Source organism: Hypanus sabinus, chromosome 7, assembly GCF_030144855.1.
Source record: "Hypanus sabinus isolate sHypSab1 chromosome 7, sHypSab1.hap1, whole genome shotgun sequence".
In the NCBI taxonomy this organism is placed as follows: Eukaryota; Metazoa; Chordata; class Chondrichthyes; order Myliobatiformes; family Dasyatidae; genus Hypanus; species Hypanus sabinus.
In genome coordinates, this window is record NC_082712.1 from 140,155,664 (window position 1) to 140,178,779 (window position 23,116).

A 23,116-nucleotide genomic window follows, 5' to 3' on the forward strand; every position below is an offset into this window, starting at 1 on the left:
ACCTCCTCAGTGCCACTCACTAGCCTTCTCCCTATAATCTTTGATGCTGTGGCCAGTCAAGACCCCATCAATCGCTGTCTTAAATACATCCAACGACCTGGCCTCCACAGCTCTCTGTGGCAACAAATTACACAAATTCATCACCGTCTGGCCAAAGAAATGTCTCTATATCTCTGTTTTAAATAGACACTCCTCTATCTTGAGGCTGTGCCCTCTTGATATAGACCCCCCCACCATGGGAATATTCTTTCCACATCTTCTTTCACATTCAAAAGCTTTCAATGAGATTCCCCCTCATCCTTCTAATTCCAGCGAGTACAGCCCCAGAGCCATCAAATGTTCCTCATACAATAACCTTTTCATTCCCAGAATCATCTTTGTGAACCTCCTTTGAACACTCCAATGCCAGCACATCTTTTCTTAGATAAGGAGCCAAAACTGTTCACAATGCTGAACGTGAATCCTCACCAGTGCCTCATAAAGCCACACCATCACATTCCTCTGCTTATATTCTAGACTTCTTGAAATGACTACTAACATTGCTTATGCCTTCCTCACCACCAACTCAACCTACAAGTTAACTTTTATAACGTTCTGCACAAGGAATCCCAAGTCACTTTGCATCTCAGATTTTTGGATTTTCTCTCCGTTTAGAAAATAGTCTGCACATCTATTGCTTGGACCAAAGTGCATGACAATGCATTTTCCAACATTGTATTTCTTTGCCACTTTCTTGCCCATTCTCCTAATCTGTCTAAGTCCTTCTGCAGCTTTCCTATTTCCATAACACTACCTGCCACTCAACCAATCTTCATATCATCTGCAAGCTTGGCAACAAAGCCATCTATTCCATCATCTAAATCATTGATATACAGCATAAAAAGGCAATGGCCCCAACATCGACCCCTGAGGATCACTAGCCACGGGCAGCTATCCAAAAAAGGATACTTTTATTCCCACTCATCCACTACATCCCCTTTATCGATCCTACTTGTCATCTCCTCAAAGAATTCCAACAGCTTCATCAGGCAATATTTTCACTTAAGGAAACCATACTAGTTTTGTCCTATCTTGTCCTGTGTCACCAAGTATTCCATAACCTCATCCTTAACCATCGTCTCCAAGATCTTCCCAACCATTGAAGTCATGTTAACTGCTCTATAATTTCCTTTCTGCTGCCTTCCTCCTTTTATTAGAGTGGCATTTGCTTTCTCAAGGAGTTTTCTTAAAACATGAAGAGTTGATTTCTTCAACTGATAGGTTTCTTTTCAGGTTGATTGTAATCAATAATTCTTTTGAAATATGTTACTAATTGTCCATTTTAAATTGAGTAGTGCATCTGAAACCATTAGGGACGGAAGCACAGCCCAGGCAGAGACACTTCAGGTGACCATGAACAAATAATTCCATGAAAATTATTATTCATGAATATTGAAATAGTTGAAGTCTACAAGCTAATAACTTCAAAAGGCTACTTTGATATACTATTCTAATTAATAGAAATGTTTCCATAATGCATTCTAATGAAAATGATTACAACCTGAGTCATGAATTAAATGCATTTCAGGTTATTGTCTAAGTCACCCTTAATTACCTTTCCGAGAATATGGCCATAAATCAAGATAACTTGTTAATAAGATGCTCACACAATAATAAATATCTTTCTTTCACACAATCTCACTTGTATTTTCTTGATACATCTATACACAATCAGTTAAGTTACAAAGTACAAGATATCATCCTGATGTGCAGATCATACTGTTTATGAATGGACAAAAACCAGGCCTGAGACATACAGTACATTATCAAAGTAGGAAAAAGCAGATATAAAGTTTAAATAGATTTTAACAAGTGCTAGATTTCAAAGATTCATGCACCTGGATCTGTGATCAACATATGCAAGTCTTTATCACTTTTTAAACATGGAATTTCTCACCACATTGTTTTGGGAAACAAATATTTCAAATGTCTTGTACATGAGAGCTTAATAAGCACCTGTTTACTGTAAGCATTGCTGATCTAATTAATAGTTCTATATGCCATAAGTAATTCCTGAATGCAATCCAATTATGCCTTGAAAATTTATGGTACAGTATACCAGGTAATGAATAAATAGACAGATGACAATCCACTAAATATACTGAAGGAATCCAGGCAAATATATAGCTTTAACAATCTAGTAATGCAGATTCGGACTGCTGTATAACAAAACAACAATGACTAGAGGTAATAGATCAAATAATTGAGCCTCTCTTCAATAATTTATGAATGCTTGGTTACACGTGTTAAGCTTTTGGCTGAAGATGTTAAATCTTTTAAAAGTACAGATTTTAGGGACATTATCAATGTGGATAATATATTTCAAGAGCAAGGTCAACCATAGAGTAAGTGCTCTAACAAATCCCAACAGGGATGAGAATTTATACCTTTTTTTTTTGTAAAGCAGAGTGCAGTTAATAAACGCATTGACACTGCAGGTGAATATTGTTGAATGTCCTTGAAATTCCAGGACTACATCATTGTTAGTTTTATATTTTTATTTATTTTCAAAGCATTTATTAAAAAAATGAAAATAAATTCTGAAATTTATCCATTTCAAAATTATATTAAGCTTTTCATTAAACCAGTTTGTTTATAGTAATAACTACTTTCACAGACAAGTGCAGAAATCTACAATAATATTAGGATTAGAAGTAGTAAACCATTTAGTCCCTCAACACCACACTATATTTCAAAACGGTTGTGGCTGATATTTGACTTCATCCGTGCTTGCCTGCACTCTCCTAACGCCTAAAAATCAATATACATTCACATGAGGTACCTAATAAAGTGATCATTTCAATATGTTTGTGGTCTTCTGGTGCTGAAGCCCATCCACTTCAGAGTTCAAAGTGCTGTGTGTTCAGAGACACTCTTCTGCAAGTGTTTACCTGAGTTCATGTCAGTTTGAAGCACTCTGGCCATTCTCTCAGGACATCTCTCATTAACAAGGCATTTTCACCCGTAGAACTGCCACTTACAGGGTATTGTTTTTTTTTGCTTTTCACACCATTTTCTATAAACTGTAGAGACTGTTATAGAAATCGCAAGAGATCAGAAGTTTCTGAGATAACAAAACCAACCCATCGGGCATCAACAATCATTCCATTGTCAACAAACGAGAAAATCTGCAGATACTGGAAGTCCAAGCAATAAACACAAATTGTTGGAGGAACTCAGCAGGCCAGGCAGCATCTATGGAAAAGAGTACAGTCAATGTTTTGGGCTGAGACCCTTCAACAGGACTGGAGAAATAAAGGTAAGGACTCAGAGTTAGAAGGTGAAGGAGGTGAGGAAGAAGCACAAGGTGATAGGTGAAACCAGGAGCAGGGAAGGGATGAGGTTAAGAGCTGGGAAGTTGATTAGTGAAAGAGACTGAACCCTGTAGAATGCAGAAAGGGGGGAGAGGGAAAGATATGCTTAGTGGTGGAATCCCGTTGGAAATGGCAGAAGTTATGGAGAATTATGAGCTGGATGCAGAAGCCTGTAAGTGGTAAGTGAGGATGAGGAACTCTATCCCTGGTAGGGTGCAGGAGGATGGGGTAAAGGCAGATATGTGAGAAATGGAAGAGATGTGATTGAGGGCAGCTTTGATAGTGGAGGAAGAGAAGTCCCCCTTTCTTTGAAGGAGGAGGATATCTCTTTCTGGAATGAAAAGCATCATCCTGAGAGCAGATGTGGCAGAGGTGGAGGACTGAGAGAAGGAGAGGACATTTTTACAAGTAACAGGGTGGGAAGGGGTATAGTCAAGGTAGCTGCGAGAGTCAGTGGGTTTGTGATAGACATCAGCAGATAAGCTGTCTCAGAGACCAGGTAAATTTGAAGGTAGGGTGGAATTTGGAGGCAAAGTTGATGAAGTCGATGAGCTTGGCATGGGTGCAGGAAGCAGCACCAATGCTGTCAGTGATGTAGCATAAGAAAAGTGGGGGAGTGACAACAGTGTAGGCTTGGAACGTAGGATGGTCCACATATCTAACAAAAAGACAGATATAGCTAGGATCCATGCAAGTACCCATGGCTACCCCTTTTGTTTGAAGGAAATGGAAGGAGTCAAAGGAGACATTATTGAGAATGAGGACAAGTTCCGCTAGAGATTGGAGAGTGGTGGTGGAGGGGAGCTGGTTGGGTCTGGTGTCCAGAAAGAAACAAAGAGCTCTGAGGCCTTCCTGGTGGGGGATAGCGGTATATAGGGACTGACATCCATGACAAAAATAAAATGTTCAGGCCAGGGAATTTAAAATCTTTGAAAATATCAATAGCATGTAAAGTGTCATGGGTGTAGGTAGAAAGGGACTGAACCGAAGGGGGGGGGGATAAAACTGGGTCAGTGTATGCAGATATGAGCACAGTGGGGCAGGAACAAGCTGAAACAATGGATCCACCTGGACGGACAAGTTTAGGAGGCAGAAATGGGAGGTGTGGGGTGAGGGAACGATGAGGTTGGTAGCAGTGGATGGGAGATTCCCAGAGCTAATAAGGTTGGTAATGGTGTGGGAGAGAATGGCCTGGTGCTCCTTAGTGGGATCCTGTTCAAGGGATAAATAAGAGGAGGTGTCTGACAACTATTGCTGGGCTTCTGCAAGGTGTGAGTTCAGTCTACCAGACAACTACAGTACCCCCCTTATCTGCAGGTTTGACGGTGAGGTTAGAGTTGGTGCAAAGAGTGGAGAACAGTGGATTCAGAAGGAGTGAGGTTGGAATTGGAGAGAGGGGTGGTGGGGATAAGATGCTTGATGCTTCATTGACTGTTGCATCCTTCATCTACCTGGTCAAGCACCACAAACTTCAATATATATTTTTTTAAATTACCAGAGAAATTCTGATATCACATTCATGGGTCCAACCATTAGTCAGCAACTGACATTCTGTTACAGTTTTCATTGCAATACATACAGAAATCAGCAGACATCTATCTGATTGCTTCTTGTGTTTTGCAAGGGCTTCTGTCACTAGGATGATGGATGGAATTATGAAAAACAGCTTCCATGTGCTGGCATTGGAGAGGGTCCAGAAGAGGCTCAGGAGAATAATCCTGGGAATGAAAGGGTTAATATGTATGAGCATGTTTGATGACCCTGTGACCAAATTCACTGGAATTTCGAAGAATATAGGGTGATCTCATTGAAACCTTTGTGAATATTGAAAGGCCTAGATAGAATTGATGTATAGTGGATGCTTCCTCTAGTGGGGGTATCTAAGGCCAGAGGGTACAGCCACAGAATAGGACTGGGATGTGAAGGAATCAGAGGGTAGTGAATCTGTGGACTTCATTTACACCGATGGCTATGGAGGCCTAGTCATTGAGTATATTTGAAATGAAAGTTGATTAGCCAGGGCATCAAAGTTTACAGGGAAAAGGCAGGAGAATGGAGTTGAGAGTGATAGTAAGTTGGCTATGACAGAATTGCTGAGCTGACTCAAGGGTTGAATGGCCTAATTCTGCCCCAATGTCTAATAGCTATGATGTTATACAGAGACTAATGAGTGAACTCTCTCCCTCCCTCCCACTCATTCCAGATAGAGCTTCAGTGTGCTCCTGATGGGCTTGACCTCAATATCAGCAATGCCACTCCGGGAACTTCTTCATCAATTTCAATGCTTATGCGCCAAACCTGACCAGTTGGTACAAATGTTCCATCTCTTCAATGACACTTTGAGCTCATGCTTAAATCCTTCCTTCCACCCAGCCCAGTGATGGACATGTGAAGAGAACGGCTGTCTGGAAAGAATTAGGGCCTCAGTTCTGACAGTGCTAGCCTGGAGAGCTTACTGATATTGATTTCCTTACTCATTTGGTACATTGATTGTATTCTCCCAGTGCTTTAGTTGTCATGGTCTCAAGGATCTCTGCTGTCCAGTAGACCCACCACCTCATTCTTCTAAAGGCTGCACTGGTGCTTTGAAAATACTGAAATTCATCATCAATGTCTGCCTCAATGGAGAAAGACTGCAAAACAAAATTGTTGGCACAATTATCAGCTTGTAGAGATTGGTGTTCAATGAGAATGATTCTACTTTGAGTCTACTTATTAATACCAAGGTGTTCATACCATCCTGGACTGTGTAATATAGAGACAAATTTCCAAGAGCACCTGACTTTCAGAAAGGGGTTTCACAGCCCTTTCCCACTGATAGGATTAAACACTTGGGCAAGGTTGAGTAAAATTGAGTTTGGTTGTTGCCGGACCTCCCTGTATTGTTATTGGAGCTGTTACAGAGTGATGGTTATATCTAGTGTCCAACTAGATGGCAGTTCTGTAGTACTGTAAATGCCCAGCCACCATAAGTCTGCACCCCTGGAATCTGGAGCAGGACTAGACTCATCAGGAACAGAGAGAACACCTGTTGAAAGAAGCATTTCAAACCACAATTCCACAAAAGCCTACTGAGGCCTTTCATGCTGCCACATCACAACTAAGGAATTACTGAGGACTGGAGAAGATAATATCCTAGTTGAGCTTCAACCACAACCATCTAGGAAGGTGGAGATATTCCAAGAGATCTCAGGGATGCTGTAACTATCACAATCCTCAAAAAATGAGGCGGATCTGACTGTGATCTCCCTGCTGCCCACCACAAGGAAAGCCTTTGTCAGCTTTCTTACTCAATTACCTTATCGCACAGGCCAAAGGGCTTCACCTCAAGTTATGACGCAGATTTAGAGCACCGCTTCTTATATACACACTGTGCATTATGAAAGATGTAAGTACCAAACGATGTGGCATAGATTTACCAGTTCTAATCCAAGATACCTAAGTAAGCAGGTTCACTAATAGTCCTTGCTTGAGCTCTCATATCAAAATAATTAATGTGTTTATAATGTTGAAAGGATCTGACTATAAACAGAGGTAAGTAGTTTCTTTGGACAAGAGGAGCTAAAATAGAAGAATACAAAATTAAGAATAGATTATTCAAGAGTGATGGCAGAAAGTATTGTCAAATACAAATTCTATGTATTGCTAGGAATCAATAGAAATTCTAAACACTGAGATTAATAACTTACTTAAATCAGAGTATCATGGAAAATAGAAAAATTTTGATTGAATTGACTACAGGTTTAGATCGGTGATCACTAAGTGCAAGAGAGAGCAGAAAGAGTGCTTGAAAAAGCCTCCTTCCATTCATATTGCAAAATGCACGACCCAATCCTCATCAAAACTGAGGGCCATGTTATTTTTACCATCAAGGAATGTTCACTTGCTGTTAAATTTTCTTGAGCAAGAAATGGAAATTTTATGTATTCTGTTTACATCACATCTACAAGACTTCCAGTTCCCTATCCAATTTCTGAAATCATGTCATCACTTATTAATATTTATTGCTTCAATTTTAACTTGGCACATCCAGTGAGAACATTTAGGTCTGACTCAAATTTTCACCCTGACAGATATTTATGTTCTATAGAAGCCATACTTGAAATAACTTGGCCATCACATCAAATCTGACTTATACCTCACGTTAACAGCATATACTTCTTTGCATCTGAATAAGAAATATTATAGACAGTAGCCTCATTATTAGATACAGGATTGAAACCCAGTGTGGGCTTCTGTTGCTTTAGCCCAGCCACTTCAAAGTTTGACATGTTGTACATTCAGAGATACTCTTCTGCACACCACTGTTGTAACACATGGTTATTTGAGTTACTGTCTCCTCCCTGTCTGGTTGAACCAGTCTGGCCATTCTCTTCTGGCCCCTCATTAACAAGGCATTTTTACCAACAGAACAGCCACTCACAGTATGTTTTTAGTTCTTTGCAATAGTCTCTATAAACAATACAGATTGTTCGTGAAAATCCCAGAAGATCTGAGATACTCAAAGCACCATGTCTGACACCAGCAAACACTTCGATTATATTTCTTCCCCATTCTGATGTTTGGTCTGAACAGCAACTGAACCTCTTGACCACGCCTGCATGCATTTATGCATTGAGTTGCTGCCACATGATTGGCTGATTATGTATTTGTATTAATGAGCTTGTGTACAGAAGTACCTAATAAAGTGGACACTGAGTGTATTTTGGAGTTCCTCACAGCTTGGGATACAAACACAGTATTTGTTGCTTTTTCATTCTTCCTAAGACATGATTACTGCAACTTGACCAAGATTACAAGTTAAGCTCAATGAGCTTTAAGACATTAAGATATTAATCATTTTGTTTAGACAGTCCAAACCACAGGATTTCCACAAATGGAATGTAAATGAGATGTAGATGAGAATCCCAAAATGATGCTTGAACACAAACCCAGAAACAATAGGCAAAGGCCCCTACACAATGTAATCACATTCAACGCCATTTTTAGTTTTAAATTCTAGGTACTTCCTAGGAATATAAATAAAGCAAGGATTTTTGACATATCCAGCTCAAACCTAATGCTTGAGATTCTCTGAGATTTTTAAGTTAATCAATGGATGATAAAAGCAGGTTTTTTCTACATGCATCATTTGTTGCTGTACAATGCAAAATGGTCACATGTTCTTTTCGTATTGCTTTGCTGTTTTTTTAAAACCAAAACTTTCAATTGAGATACATCATTAGTTTTTAAAATCAATGTTCTCCTTGCTTGCATTGTAGTTAAGAGTGCCTTCTAAACATAAAGCTAAATGAATACTATTGTTGAGCAGTCAAACAGGAAAGTATAGTCACCTGCAAATTGGGGTTAAATTATTGAAACTTAGTTTTTGAAGCATCCAGTCATCACTGCTTTCTGAGATACAAACACCTGGTTATGTACTAGATCAAGAAAGGACTTGTTCAAATAGTATGAAAGTTTTAAATGGGAGAAAAATGGGTACTCACAAGTCAGTGTGCTTAGGATGATGAATGAGGAGAAAAGACAGCAAAGTTGGATTTGGTTAAATAGAATCAATAGAGAATGTGAGTGCGTATAGAGTGAAGTATTGAGTCTGGAGAGCATGGAGCCACCTCTGCTATGTGATGACCAGCAGGAAAGTCTTTTCTCTTCTTTGCTCAGGTCCATAAGTAAATATTATTTTTAGATAAACAGTAGATGATTCCTTGAACCAAAATATCTAAATCCTGGATTGGATGTATCACAGCAGTAGGCAATTAGTGTTCATCTCATCCTGGAAAAAAGTCCCTCGAGAAACATCAAGAGATCAGAAAAGATGTAGAGATATTAACAGCATAATAAACAATAACCCTTCGTGTCAATTAGCTGCTATTGCCTGCCTCATGCCAGCACCAGTTAAGTAAGAAATGCTGCAATCAGAAATTATCTGAGATTTGATGGAGAATGACAAAATATCATTTCTGTACACTATTAACTTTATTTCTGATATGTGCAAAGACTTGTTTGGAAAGAAATAAAAGCGGATTTTATTCTAATGTACAGGATTGAAAGGAAAAAGAGAGAATTAATAAGACCATAAGATAAAGGAGAAGAATCAGGCCATTTGGCCCATCGAGTCTGCTCTGCCATTTCATCATGGTTGATCAATTTTCCTCTCAGCCCCAATCTTCTGCCTTCTCCTCGTATCCTTTCACACCCTGAGAAATCAAGAATCTAACAACCTAAACCTTAAATATACATAAAGATTTGACTTCCACACTTGACCTCACAGATTCACCACTCTCTAAATAAGGAAATTCCTCTTCATCTCCATTCTAAAATCACACCCCTCTTTTCTGAGGGTGTCCCCTCTGGTCTTAACCTCTCCCACCAAAGAAATATCCTTTCCATGTTCACTCTATCAAGGCCTTTCACCATTCAATAGGTTTCAATTAGGTCTCTGCTCAATCTTCTGAATTCTAGTGAATACTGAGCCATCAAAAGCTCTTCATATGACACCATTCAATGTTGGAATCATTTTCATGAACATCTTTTGAAACCCTCTTCAATTTCAGCACATCCTTTCTAAGTGGTCCAAAACTGCCCACAATACTCCAAATGACACCTCACCAGTGGTTCATAAAATTTCAACATTACATTGTTGCTTTTACATACTAGTGCTCTTGAAATGGAAATTAATATCGTATTTCCCTTCCTTACCACAGTGCTGGTGGACTCTGTAATCAGAAAGGTATCATGTGTTTCCCAGAGAAGCTTTCAAATCTCACTGAAATTATACTGGAACTCTTGTGAGATTGTGCTTGAGATACTGTATACAGGTCTCCCTTCCTAATGAAGGAATAGAAGTAATAGAGGTTTGCAATAGAGGTATTCCAACAAAAGTTTATGAGATTGATTCCTGGAATGTATGCATCTATTTCTTGTAGATCAATGACCCCCCCCCAACCCCTTTAGCACTATGCATTGAACTGTTGTCTGCACATGCACATTGTTCTCTCTCTCACTGCAATGTGAATACACCAGATAAAGCTAAATCCCACATCCATGCTTTTATCTAATATATGTGTAGTTGTGCACAGACACAACAAGATGGTGACAATCATGAACCTGAATGTCAAAAAATATCATGAACTGCACCGACAGTTATGGCACAATTATGGAACAAAACAGCAAGAGTTAAATAGTGCAGGGAAGGCCATCATGGATGCTAATGTACACATGAGTAACAGTGAAAGACACACTGAATTTAAAGTGAAAATAGCGCGGCAATGGCTTCAGTCAGGAAAGTTGATGAACTAAATAGCACTAATGAAGGTGGGAGTCATTCATCGAGAGAGATGAACTGTATTGTAACACGAACAATGTGGAGGAGCATAAGAGAGCCCCTACACTTCTTAGCTGAATGGGTGGAAGGACGTACACGTCTAATACAACCTGGTAATGCCCACGAAGACAGTGAGTAAGACATTCAATGAAGTTGTTACAACTTTACAAAAATCATTTGAGCCCTAAACATCTGAAAGACTTAGATTTTACAAAAGGAACCAATCAAAAGATGGAAGCCTTTCTGAATCCATTGCAGAACTGTGCAAACTTTCCCAGTACTGCGAATTTAGAGATGGACTTTCTGATGCATTAAGGGACAGGCTTTTATGTGGCATGCATCATCAAAGCACTCAAAAGGGGCTTCTGTCTGAAAGGGATCTAACCTTAGAACAGGCATTGTCCATTGCATTATCATTAGGGACTGTAGCAAAGGATGCAGCTGAACAACTGGAAAGGAAGTTAGAACATGAAATGCACAAAATGTTCCTGAATACTGCAAAATTCAACAATGTTATCGATGTGGCAAATTCTTCCATGATGCAAAAGACTGTTAGGTCAAGGAAAAAGTGGCGGAAAGTGTCACAGACAATGTCACATAGAGAGAGTGTGCAAGGCAGACAAAAAGAACAAACAAGTGACAAGCCTCAAACACAAACCTAAGCAAATGCATAAAGTAACAGAATGTAAAACAGAATCAGACAACATAGAGCCTGACAAAGGTGAACTGCCATGCCTAGAACTACATAGTATTACTGAAGCAGATCACAAAATCATTTGGATCACAGTAGATGTGTCTGGCATAAAGCCGAAAATAGAGCTGGATGCAGTGTCAGCTTGGTCTATAATTCCAGAGGCTGACTGCAACAGACTGTTTTCTAAGGTATCATTAGTGAAGACCTACACAGGCAAAAAAGTGTCTCCCAAAGTCAAGCTGAAAGTAAATGTGATATATGCAGGTCAAATACAACAGATGGAGCTTTATGTATTGAAAAGTGAAAAGCCAAAACTTTTCAGGCATGAATGGTTGAGAAAAATCCAACTAGACTGGCACTCAGTCAAAGCTGTCAGTGCGCTATCATTAGGCAACTGTAACCCAAATGGTAGCACTAACCAGAGATTGTCACAACTGCATTATGCTAATGAGAAGGTGTTTGAGAAAGGAGATGATAAACAGATCGAAGACTTGGCCAAATGTTGTTTGGGATGACAAAAAGTTCAAAGTGTACCCTTATAGGCACTGTTACACCTGTGGGAGATGCCTATCTTCACCCTGGTAAAGCTTACATATTGAGGTTGCTGGATCATTCATGGACTCCATGTTTCTGATTACTGTGGATGCACATTTGAAGTGGCCAGAGATAATACCAATGAAGTCGGCCACTTCAGCAAAGACTGCCTCCACCCTGAGGAATATCTTTGCCAGATGTAGCTTACCAGAACAAACTGGGAGTGACAACGGATCACAATACATGTCAGAAGAATTCCAACTGTTTATGAAGAAAAGTTACATCAGACATTTCAAGTCAGCTCCTCACTACCCAGCAATGAATGGGTTAGCTGAAAGTTTATCCAAACCCTTAAAAATTCCATTAAAGCAATGGACATGGAGGACACTTCTCCAGAGCACAAGGTGGACAACTTCCTTTTTGTGTATTGGATCTCTGTTCATACAATGGCAAATCAAGCATCTGCAATGCTGTTCATGAACAGATATCTAAGATCTTGCACCGACCTCCTGAAACTAGATCTACGGAGGAAAGTACAGAATAAACAGTTCACCCAGTTGCCAAGTGAAGTAGCAAGGAGCTTTGAGATTGGACAGGAAATCCTAGCGACTGATTACCAAGAAGACAGGTGGACACCCAACAGAATAGCTACAAGAAGAAGGTGGAGCTTAGTCATGATGGCGCTAAATGGCAACTCCTTTGCTTGCATCTTCAGAAACAGCTGTAATTCCATCTTTAATATCTCTTTTTTCCCTTTCAGAGTTCTTTTGAAGACTCTGAGCTAGAGTTACATACTGACTTCGGTTCTTTGCGGGAATGGGACCCACTCTTGGGGTTTCACAACTGGCCTTTATTTGACATGCCAAGGATGTGGCCTTAGAGCCTAACTCACCTTCGCAGGTCTGAGATCTTGTGACTCTGGAGACAGGTGGATCGAAGGTCTGTGTCCCAGCAAGAGATTGTTGTGTCATGGGAGTTGGAAGGTTTCTGGCTTTGTGCCCAGAGACCTGAGATCTTTGGGCACAGAGCTCAGAAAAAGCAACACAACGGAATTTAACATCGCAAACCAGTGAATTGTTTGTTATGTCTCCCCTCTCGTTGTGAAACAGAGACTCCTCTTTCTCCCTCATTAGGGAGAGAGAGAGAGAGAGAGCCTGTGGTATGTGGAATACTGGGTGAACGAGTAGTACTTTGGAGTACTGCAAGCCTGTGTCTTTGCTGTTGCTTTGCTGCATGCTTGAGTGCTCAGTGGTGGGTGCCAATGCTTTTTTTGCTGGTGGAGGGGAGGAGGGGATCGTTGCTTGCTCCTTCTTACACGTGGGAGGGAGGGGAGCTGGGGTTCTAACATTTAACTGTCATTCATTCTTTGGGGGCACTTCTCCGTTTTCGTGGATGTTTGCAAAGGAAAAAGCAGGATGTAAACTGAATACATTTCTCTGACATTAAATGTATCTTTGAAACCTTTGAGAACTGGACCACTGATGTACACAGTGGATGCTGGAGATCAGGCATGTGGACCAGATACTGGATGCTCAACCAATTAACACACCTGAGTCAATTGCATCCAACAAGACATACACATTACAGTCACCGGACTTATCCCTCAGTGATGATCACGTCACTGACAGCAACATGACATAGGAAACCGAGAACATTGTCTTAGACAAGGCATCTACCAAGTACGATGCCGCTCTGCAATTCCAGAGGTGAGACAAGAAGTTTATCATTGACAAGACACCTGCCAAATCTGATGCCACTCCACAGGTCCAGAGGCATTATCTTGAAAGAAACAGAGCACCATCCAAGAGACTGAACCTTTAAAAACTGTGAAGTTAATGATAGACTAATATTGTAAAAACATGTCTACTTGCAATATGGTTTTATGAAAGGGAAATTGAATATTTTGTTCACATACAGTTTTATGTTGCATTAATCTAAAGGGGAAGGCTAAGTGTAATATGTAGATATTTTCTTTTAGAGCAAGAACCCCCACTCCCCTTTAGCGCTATGTATTGACCTATTGTCTGCACATGCACTGTTGTCTACACATACACATTGTTATCTCTCTCCCTCTCTCTCGCTGCAATGTAAATACACCGGTTAAAGATACCTCCTGGACACATGGTTTTTATTTAATATATTTGTAGTTGTACAGGCACAATAATTCCTGAGATGGGAGGTGGAGAGATTGTGATTGTCCTATGAAAAGAGAACAATACAGCCTTTAATTTTCAGACTTTAGAAGATTAGAAGGTGATCTCATTGCCACATACAAAACTCTTGCAGGTCTTCACAGGGGTAGCTGGCAAAAAGATATTTCTCCTATGTGGATTATTAAGGACCACAAGTGATAGTCACAGAATAAGGGTGTGTCATTCATAACTGAGGTGAGTAATTTTTTCCAATCTAGATAATGGTCAATGTCAAGTACCCTGCACCTATAAGGGCAGTGGAAGCACAACAGCTAAATCTAAGGCAAAGATCAATAGAAAATGAAATCTGGATCATGGTGCTCAATTCAAGGATTGGTCATTGAATGGCAAAGCAGAATTTAAAGGCTGGCTAGCCTATTCTTGTATCTGTTTCTTATGCTTTTAAGTTTCAGGAGAATTCATAGACATTGCTAAAGGCACTGGACTTTAACATACTGATAAAACTTTTTAAAAAATGAGGCTGGCAGCATACCATTTTTGCAAGATTCAGCTTGCACAATTTCAAATCAAAGAGTGAATTAAAGTTTTATTAAAAAAAGCTATTTTGTGGTTATCTCAATTAGTGGCCACAAAATGAGGAAGAGCTGAGACCTCTCTACTTCTGAGACCATAGGTTTAAAAAAAATCAATATATAGGATTAAAACCAAAATACAAATTCAGTGAGTCACACAGCCAAGATGAGCTTTTAGCCATTTCAATTGATTTCAGAGTAAAAGCGTAAAATAATTTTTAAAGCTGGAGTTCAGGCACTGCATCACATTGAAATACCAGCTACCAATTTTATTCCATACAGCAAATTCACTCAAGAACTGGTGAGCTACTTTGTCGGTGTTGAGTCATGCAGATAAAACTTTCTTCTCTGCTGTGACTCACTAATACAGTATATTCTATTCCAGCAGAAATGACACAGTAGGTTTAATTCTTTATACCCAGCCTTCCTCACGACCCAGGAAAGCTATTACTGGCTTTTGAAGACTTAAAGACATTTCACCTGATGAAGTGAGGAATGATAAAATGCAACATCTATTGGCAGTAAATCAAAGAGAAATTTAATTAGAAATATTCATACATCATTGAAATTGGTACATTGTCACAACTTCCTTTAAAATGTTCTAGATATACACTTCCCTCAGAGAATTTCATGTTAAACGTACCTGCACAATTCTATGCTTACAGGCAACTATTATGTTTGTGATATCCTGTTTGGACTTCCATGGTTTATAAAACATGTAATGAAAAGACATTTGAAAAAAATCTGTTAATCCACACAGCCTTATTAACACAAGTGATTAGCCGGATCCCTTTCTCATCTTCTTTGTTTTTTCTTTGTCAACCATTTTGCTTTTCCTATGAGAGGTATTTTTAATTGTATTTATTATGTTCAATTGCCTACAAACAGATCTAATTTTTACCTAATCAAATAGGATGTTAGAATCTGATCCTACTTCATCTCATATCACAATTCATTCACATCCATCTCTTTTCTCACATTTCCTTTCTTTTTCAATCTTTTTATTATTATTATTAATATCAACATAATAAGATTAATACATAGATAGTGGAATTATAAACTTACAAATTTATACTGAACATGGAAGGATACACAAGCAATAGTTACAATATAATTAAGTCTTCCCAAATCATGAATGATACAAATAACATATAAACAAAGCAAAACTAGGTTATATCATAATATATATTAAAAAAAACAGAGAAAAAGAAAAAAAATTATGCTAGAAAAACTAATCTAGCAACCTAATAACTAATAAAGAGAAAAAAAGAAGAAAAAAGAGAGAAAAATTTTTTTAAATGGGCTGTTTATAATATCTATTAAAAATACAAAATCATCAGTGTCGCCAACCCCAAACCTCTCAACATATGTATAATCAAAACTGGAAAAACAAATAGGTTTGGAACAGGGTCTCATTACATCATATGAAAATATTGAATAAATGGTCTCCATGTCTTTTCAAATTTAATAGAAGGGTCAAAATAACACTTCTAATTTTCTCCAAATTTAGACATAACATTGTTTGAGAAAGCCAATGAAATATGGTAGGGGGATTAATTTCTTTCCAATTCAACAAAATAGATCTTCTAGCCATTAATGTAAGAAATGCATCATTGGACAAGCAGAAGAAGCTAAATGAATTGAGTCCATCATTGGTAAAACAAAAATTGCAGTAATAGGATGAGGTTGTAAATCAATGTTCAATACCGTGGAAATAATATCGAAAATGTCTTTCCAATATTTTTTCAAAAGTGGACATGACCAAAACATATGAGTTAAAGACGCTATCTTAGAATGACATCTGTCACAAATAGGATTTATATAGGAATAAAAATGAGCCAATTTATCCTTGGACATATGAGGCCTGTGCACAACTTTAAACTGTATTAATGAATGTTTAGCACATATAGATGATATATTGACTAATTGAAGTATTTTATCCCAATTCTCAATAGGGATAGTAAGGTTAAGTTCTCTTTCCCAATCATTTTTAATCTTATAGAAGGGCTCTGAACATATTTTCATAATTATATTGTAGAGTTTTGATATTACACCTTTCTGAGAAGGATTTAGTTCTAACAATTTCTCCAAAATACCTGAAGACTCTAGATTTGGAAAGGTAGGAAGTACAGTATTTAAGAAATTCCTAATCTGTAAATATCTAAAAAAATGAAATCTAGGCAAATTATATTTATTAGATAATTGTTCAAAAGACATAAAACAATTATCCAAAAATAAATTTCCGTCTACTCTTTTGATCACTTCTAGATACATTCAATCACTTGAAAATGTGCTTTGATTCCTCTCTTCCACTATCTCCAACTCTTTTCTATGATCTCAATACTTTAACCTCTATTTCCATAATTTTCATCTTTGCTAGCTCATGTATAGCCTTTAGTTTCCATAGGCTTATAACCGAAGCACAGAACCATAACAGTCCAGAACTTAAAACAGTGAACCAAAATTTTACAACTACATTTGCAAATTGTGGCCTGATGTCAAATGTCACATAATAAGGAACGTTAATTTCAAAGAAGATGTTCTCCCAGGGCTGGTTATCTTATTTCATTGTTCTTTGGATATTAAAAGAATAAATGGTCTGTCAAACCATTTGTATATTATGTTAAATTACAGCAATCAACTCATAGACGTAGTCAGAAAAATTCATACTACACTGAAGCCCCTTCTTTTTCTGAGCCAGGTATGGTTTTCCTTCTGCATACAGAGAAATCACTTCTGCAGAAATCAATATTGAAGTATTCTGTCATAAACTGACTATCAGAAAATATTGCCTGCATTGTAAGTCAAAAATTCAAGACTGTGATGATTATAAATACAAGCAGCAGCTTGCCTCGGAGCCCATCCTTAGACTAGAGGATCTAAATACGCAAACTTTTAAAGTGAAGTCAGGACATGAGGACGAGTTCAGCAGGGCAGGAGCAGGCAGAGACAATAGACGTACCCTGGCAGTGCAGTTTGGTGATCTTAGGTAGGAGGTCGAAGCAAGCGGTAAGGGAACTATAAGTTTGATGACAGTAGTGAAGAGTTCTCCAGAGTGGATGAAGACAATGGTAGTGTTGGAGAGAGTTTTCTGATGATGTGGAGTGGGGTCCTACTCAAGGGGTGTGTATCAGGAGGTGGATGAGACTTGTTGCCTGGCCTCAGCAAGGTAGAGGCCAGTGTGCTACACTACAACAGTACCCTTGTGTTTGATGGCTAGCTTGGGACTGGTGCAGAGAGAGTAGGGAGCACAGTATACAGAAGGGGTCAGGTTACAGTAGGTGAGAGGAGTGTTGAAATCGTGATGATTGATGTCTCGTTAGCAATTAGAGATAAAGTGATCCAGAGCAGGCAGAGAGCCAGAGAGGAGAAGGGTTGGAGATGGGAGAAGGGATTACCTATGTGGAGTGCGGAGTCTTTGTCAAAGAAGTGGGCTTGGAGACAGAGGCAGCGGAAGAACAGCTTGATACCTTGGCGAGGGCGAACTCACTGAGGTGCAGGTGAAGAGGGTAAAAACATGAGATTCTTACCGAGGACAGAACATTCTGCCTCAGAGAGACGAAGGTTGGAGGGAATTGTGAAGACACAGCATGGTTGCGAGCTGGGATCAGAGGGGGGAGGAAAGTTGGTAGTATCTGATGACAGAGGAGGGTTGGGGTGTTCAGGGAAGGTGGAGTGGGAGGAAGATGGAGGCGTCAAGAACCCAAGAGCTGACTGGGGTTGGTGGGGTGAGAGACACAGGATTACAGAGTGGTGGTGGGGGAAGGGGAGACGGGGGCCAGTGGCAGCGCGTAAAATATCTGCTGGAGGAGCTGCTGGTCAAGGTCCAGGCTGAAACCAGGGTTAGAAGTCACACAATTGGCAGTTTGAAGGTATGGTGGCAGCGGGATCTAGGCTCTGGATGGTTAGAAGGGGTGTCAGTGTTGTCAGTTTTATGTCCAGAGCTGTTGGGGCTGGGGGTGGATTCAGAGAAATTCATAATCTGGGGATGTCTGATGGAATTGAGATCTGAACAGGAGGCAGCAGAGATCATCAGCTGGGGGTCTGGAGACGGGCTGAACATGAGGAGGGTGAAGAACCGGTGGTTGAAAGTGAGTATCCAGTGGAGGATAAAATATTGGAGAGGCCCATTGCAGGCAGAGGAGAGAGGAGGAGACCAGGCTGGGACAGGGCCACTAGGTATCTCCACATGGCAGAAATGTTGGCAGATAGAGTGCATAGGGAGAAGCAGTGAATTGAATGTGAGTACTTGGAGTCTTCAGTGGTTCCAAACCAAGAAGCCTGAAAATAGATCTGGAAGCCATGTAGCACAAGATGGTGGCAAAGGCAAGGTCTCAGGATGGATATGTGGGTCTGAGTGAGCAAATGGTTGAAGAATCGAAGGGCAGCATAGATTACAGAGGGGGAGCAGTGAGAGAGAGAACTCCGATTGAAAGGAAGATTTAAACTTAGTCAGGGTCGGCATCTGACCCTGAACTGCAAGTCCTTTCTGCCTTCATTTATCCTTTAAATTCTATTCAATCCCAGATTGAAAGTGTGTTTCTTTCTCAGTACTGGGAAAGATAAGCACAAGCTGTCACTGCCCCTCCTTTTTCCTTCAGTCGCAATCAGAGCACATAGTATACAAAATCATGAAGATAGCATATCAATGATTTAAATGCAAGCACAATGCATGTGTATAACAAAAGTTGTGACTGCTTCTAGTGGCATAACTACAGGCTACATGCTCTACAGAATGAAAGGATTAGTCAGTGGATCAGCCTCCAAAGGTAACATCTGTAATCTCCTTCCATTCATCTTGCTTTCAATTATATCATGGACACATTTTCTTCTGTTCTTTATAACCATTGAAGAAGATCTATTGGGTCATCAGCATTTCCAGCTTGACGAGGCTAGGGTGCTGGCGCCAATAAATGTCCCTGGCATTCAGCAGGTACCACCCTTCATATCTGCTGGGTGACAGCAGGTGAACTGGAGCAAAGGTGGCATGCAATCTGGCATTTTCATCAATGGAGAGGTGGTTTCCAATGGATTGGACAGGGCTTTGCCATTTCTTCCCAAGACTGTCATGTGGTGAGCAGGTCACAAACAGGCCCCGAATGGAGAGAAGGCACTGGCACCAAAGTCTGCCCCCTGACATCATGGGTAGTCATTTGGTAAAGGTGATATGTGTAGCAGATTAATTTAGGCAGTTTAGACAGTAGCTGGGCCACGGTTCCATTTGGTTATGATACAGATTTGCAATAGCAATGAATGTGCTTGAATCCTGAGCTAAGAAGACTCGAAGAGATACAAAAACCTATCAGCTTCAAGTGAACAGCAAAAAAAAATCTGAACAGCATAACAAATAATCAAAGTCATCTTGAAGTTGTAAGCAGAGTTGAAACAGTAAATATGTAAATGATAATATTTGTAAATATTAACAGTATCTTGTAAACCTTCAGTGCATTCTTGTAAAATCTAGTGCAATATTTGCTCATAAATGCTTCAGTTATGTGGACTTGGAAAGTGCCTAGCCTGTTAATTCACCCATTTCATAGCACTGAGAAATAGTTTCTCAATGCAAGTCCTTGCTGAAGGTATAATACAGACTACACTGAGTTAACTCATACACAGAGTGTGAGGAAGCTGTAATATGGGAACTGACAGTGGGTTGAAGGAGATCTTGGCTGTGTGACATAAAGTAAATTTTCATTTTGACTCTTTTGTGAAAGAGCTTTCCGGGAAAATAGAAGTATTACTTTAAAAACCAATGAGTATCTGATGGGAAGTCAATTTGGTTAGATGCTTTCCCCCCATTTTTATTTAGTGGCTTAAGGAGATTAACAAACATAAGTAACCTCATTTATCAGGAAGGTTTTATCTTCTGTCATTAAAATCAATTTCATTTAATAAATTACTTACATGATCTATTTCTTATAATTCTTTATTAAACAGCAATTATTTCAAAGTTTTAATAGTAATAAATGTCACAATTTTGCAAGACCTAAAAACCAGTCATACAAGTTTCTAGGAACTGAACCCCTGACTGACAGATACAATTAAATTCCAAGTCTAGTCATCTGCCCTTACTCTTTGGGAATGAGGTGAAAAATAATCAGGATATACTCCGAGAACACATGCTGTTCAAAAGGATATCAACCAACAAATCCTGTAAGTGATTGACGTATGCTTTTATTTAAAGAGGTAAAAGATGTCAGTGAATTATTCTGTATGTTGCTGTGGTGCTCAGGTGACAAGCCATTGAATTTTCCATAAATGAAATTGGAAGAGCTTGTTGTAATACTAGTACTTCTTTTAAAATACAGACTTGTTTAGAGTGTCAATTTAATTGAATGCAGAGCTTGAAATGAACAGTGTTACAGCTCAATTAATTGCCACAAAACTTAAAAATTTTGAGATCCATCTTTGAGTAGATGAGATTTATTTATGTAATGCTCTCTTGACCTATAGCAACAATCTTTAAAACTTTTACAGTACTTTAATTAAATATATCCACAACCATGGCATGAGTATAAGAGAGAAACTGGACATGGCAGAAGCTGTAATCTAGAGTCAAGTACTAACAGCTGGAGGAACCCTGTGTGTCGAGCAGCATCCGTCAGGGTAGAGGAATTGAGGAATTGGGACAAAACTCTTGCTTCACAATTGTGACTCAAAATGTCAACAATTCCTTCCTTTCATTCTCTACACCCTTCCCCCCCCCCCCCACCACCAAATCACAGCTTCTGCTCAACCCACTGAGTTCCTGCTGAAGGTTTTTTTCTTTAGTTTTGATCATTTGAGCACAACCCTTTCCGGGCAAACATTATTCCACTTTTGGTCATGCAGAAATCAGTTAAATGAAAGTATTTTGTTCGAATTTTAACTACTGCAAGGACTTGGTTTGGGAAGCTTGAGGTTAAATGAAAAATGCCTGACTGATGTGAGGATGGTCTCTGGTAGCAGTATAGAACTGCACCAATATTTTCTGGTGCAACTCTTCTAGAAGGTGCATACCATAATATCCTGGCAACACGCAAAACATGCTGGAGGAACTCATCAAGTTGGGCAGCATCCGTGGAAACGAGCAGTCAACATTTCGGGCTGAGACCCTTCGTCAGGACTGAAGAGGGAGGGGCAGGGGCCCTCTGAAGAAGGTGGAGGGAAGGTGGGAACAGGAAGGCTGGTAGGTGCCAGGTGAAAAACCAGTAAGGGGAAAGATCAAGTGGTGGGGAAGGGCAAGCAGGGAGGGGATAGGCAGGAAAGGTGAAGGAAGAACGTAAGGGGAAAGCGCTATGGGCAATAGAAGGAGGCAGAACCATGAGAGAGGTGATAGGCAGCTGGAGGAGGAGGCAGAGTGAAACTGGAATGGAGGAAGGGAGGGTGAGGGAATTACCGGAAGTTGGAGAATTCAGCATTCATGGCTGGAGACTACCCAGGTGGTATATGAGGTGTTGCTCCCCCAACCTGAATTTGGCCTCATCATGGCAGTAGAGGAGGCCATGTATGGATATATCCGAATGGGAATGTGAAGCAGTGTTGAAGTGGGTGGCAACCGGGAGATCCTGTCTGTTATGGCAGACGGAGCAGAGGTGCTTGACGAAGCGGTCCCCCAATCTGCATCGGGTCTCACCGATATAGAGGAGGCCGCACCGGATGCGATAGATGACCCCAAGAGACTCACAAGAGAAGTATTCTTTATAAGTGTGGTGAACTACATATACCTGTCTGGACACGCCCCCTGCTGACTGCTCCTGTGGCTCCTCCCACTGACCCCTGTATAAAGGCGATCAAGGCAAGAGCCCAGCCTCTAAGTCTCCAGGATGTAGTATGGTGGTCACTCACTGCTTGTTCCTTCTTCCAGTCAATAAAAGCCGATATCTCGCCTTTACGTCTCAGAGTGAGTTATTGATGGTGCATCAATAGGGTCTTCTTTATAGGGCCCCTGCCCCCTCCCTCTTCAGTCCTGACGAAGGGTCTTGGCCCGAAACGTTGACTGTTCGTTTCCACAGATGCTGCCCGACCTGCTGAGTTCCTCCAGCGTGTTGTGCGTGTTGCTTTGACCCCAGCATCTGCAGAGTATTTTGTGTTTATATGATCCTGGATGCAGGATTCCCTCAGGCAGCATCAGTCCATGAAGATAAAGTGAAGTGCCAAATCTATTCCCCTAGAACTTGCCTAACCTTGCTGTAAACACATCTTGTACAGTCACCATTGTGAACATTTATTCACTTTTCACCATTCTACACAAGTTAAATAGTTTGTTGTCAGGTACCAGTCAAACAAATACAATATGGGGAAGTATTCACATCTAATAATGTTTTAATAATTGAAAGTCCACAAAAACCTGCCTACCCACATACATGTTCACGTGCCACAACAGATCTGTACTCACCCTCTTTCTCCCACTGAACTGCCACATGGTACCTTGCCTCTATATTTTAACTGTTGAATTAGTCTGGCCAGTACTCTCTTTGCTGCTTCTAAAAGACTCCCCAACCTGC

General features: G+C 40.0%; 1 protein-coding gene across 2 annotated transcripts in view; it reads right to left on the bottom strand.

The window, feature by feature from the left end:
- LOC132397261 (protein inscuteable homolog) overlaps positions 1-23,116 on the bottom strand; it is a 400,127-nt gene that overhangs the window by 123,351 nt on the left and 253,660 nt on the right. The window lies entirely within an intron of this gene.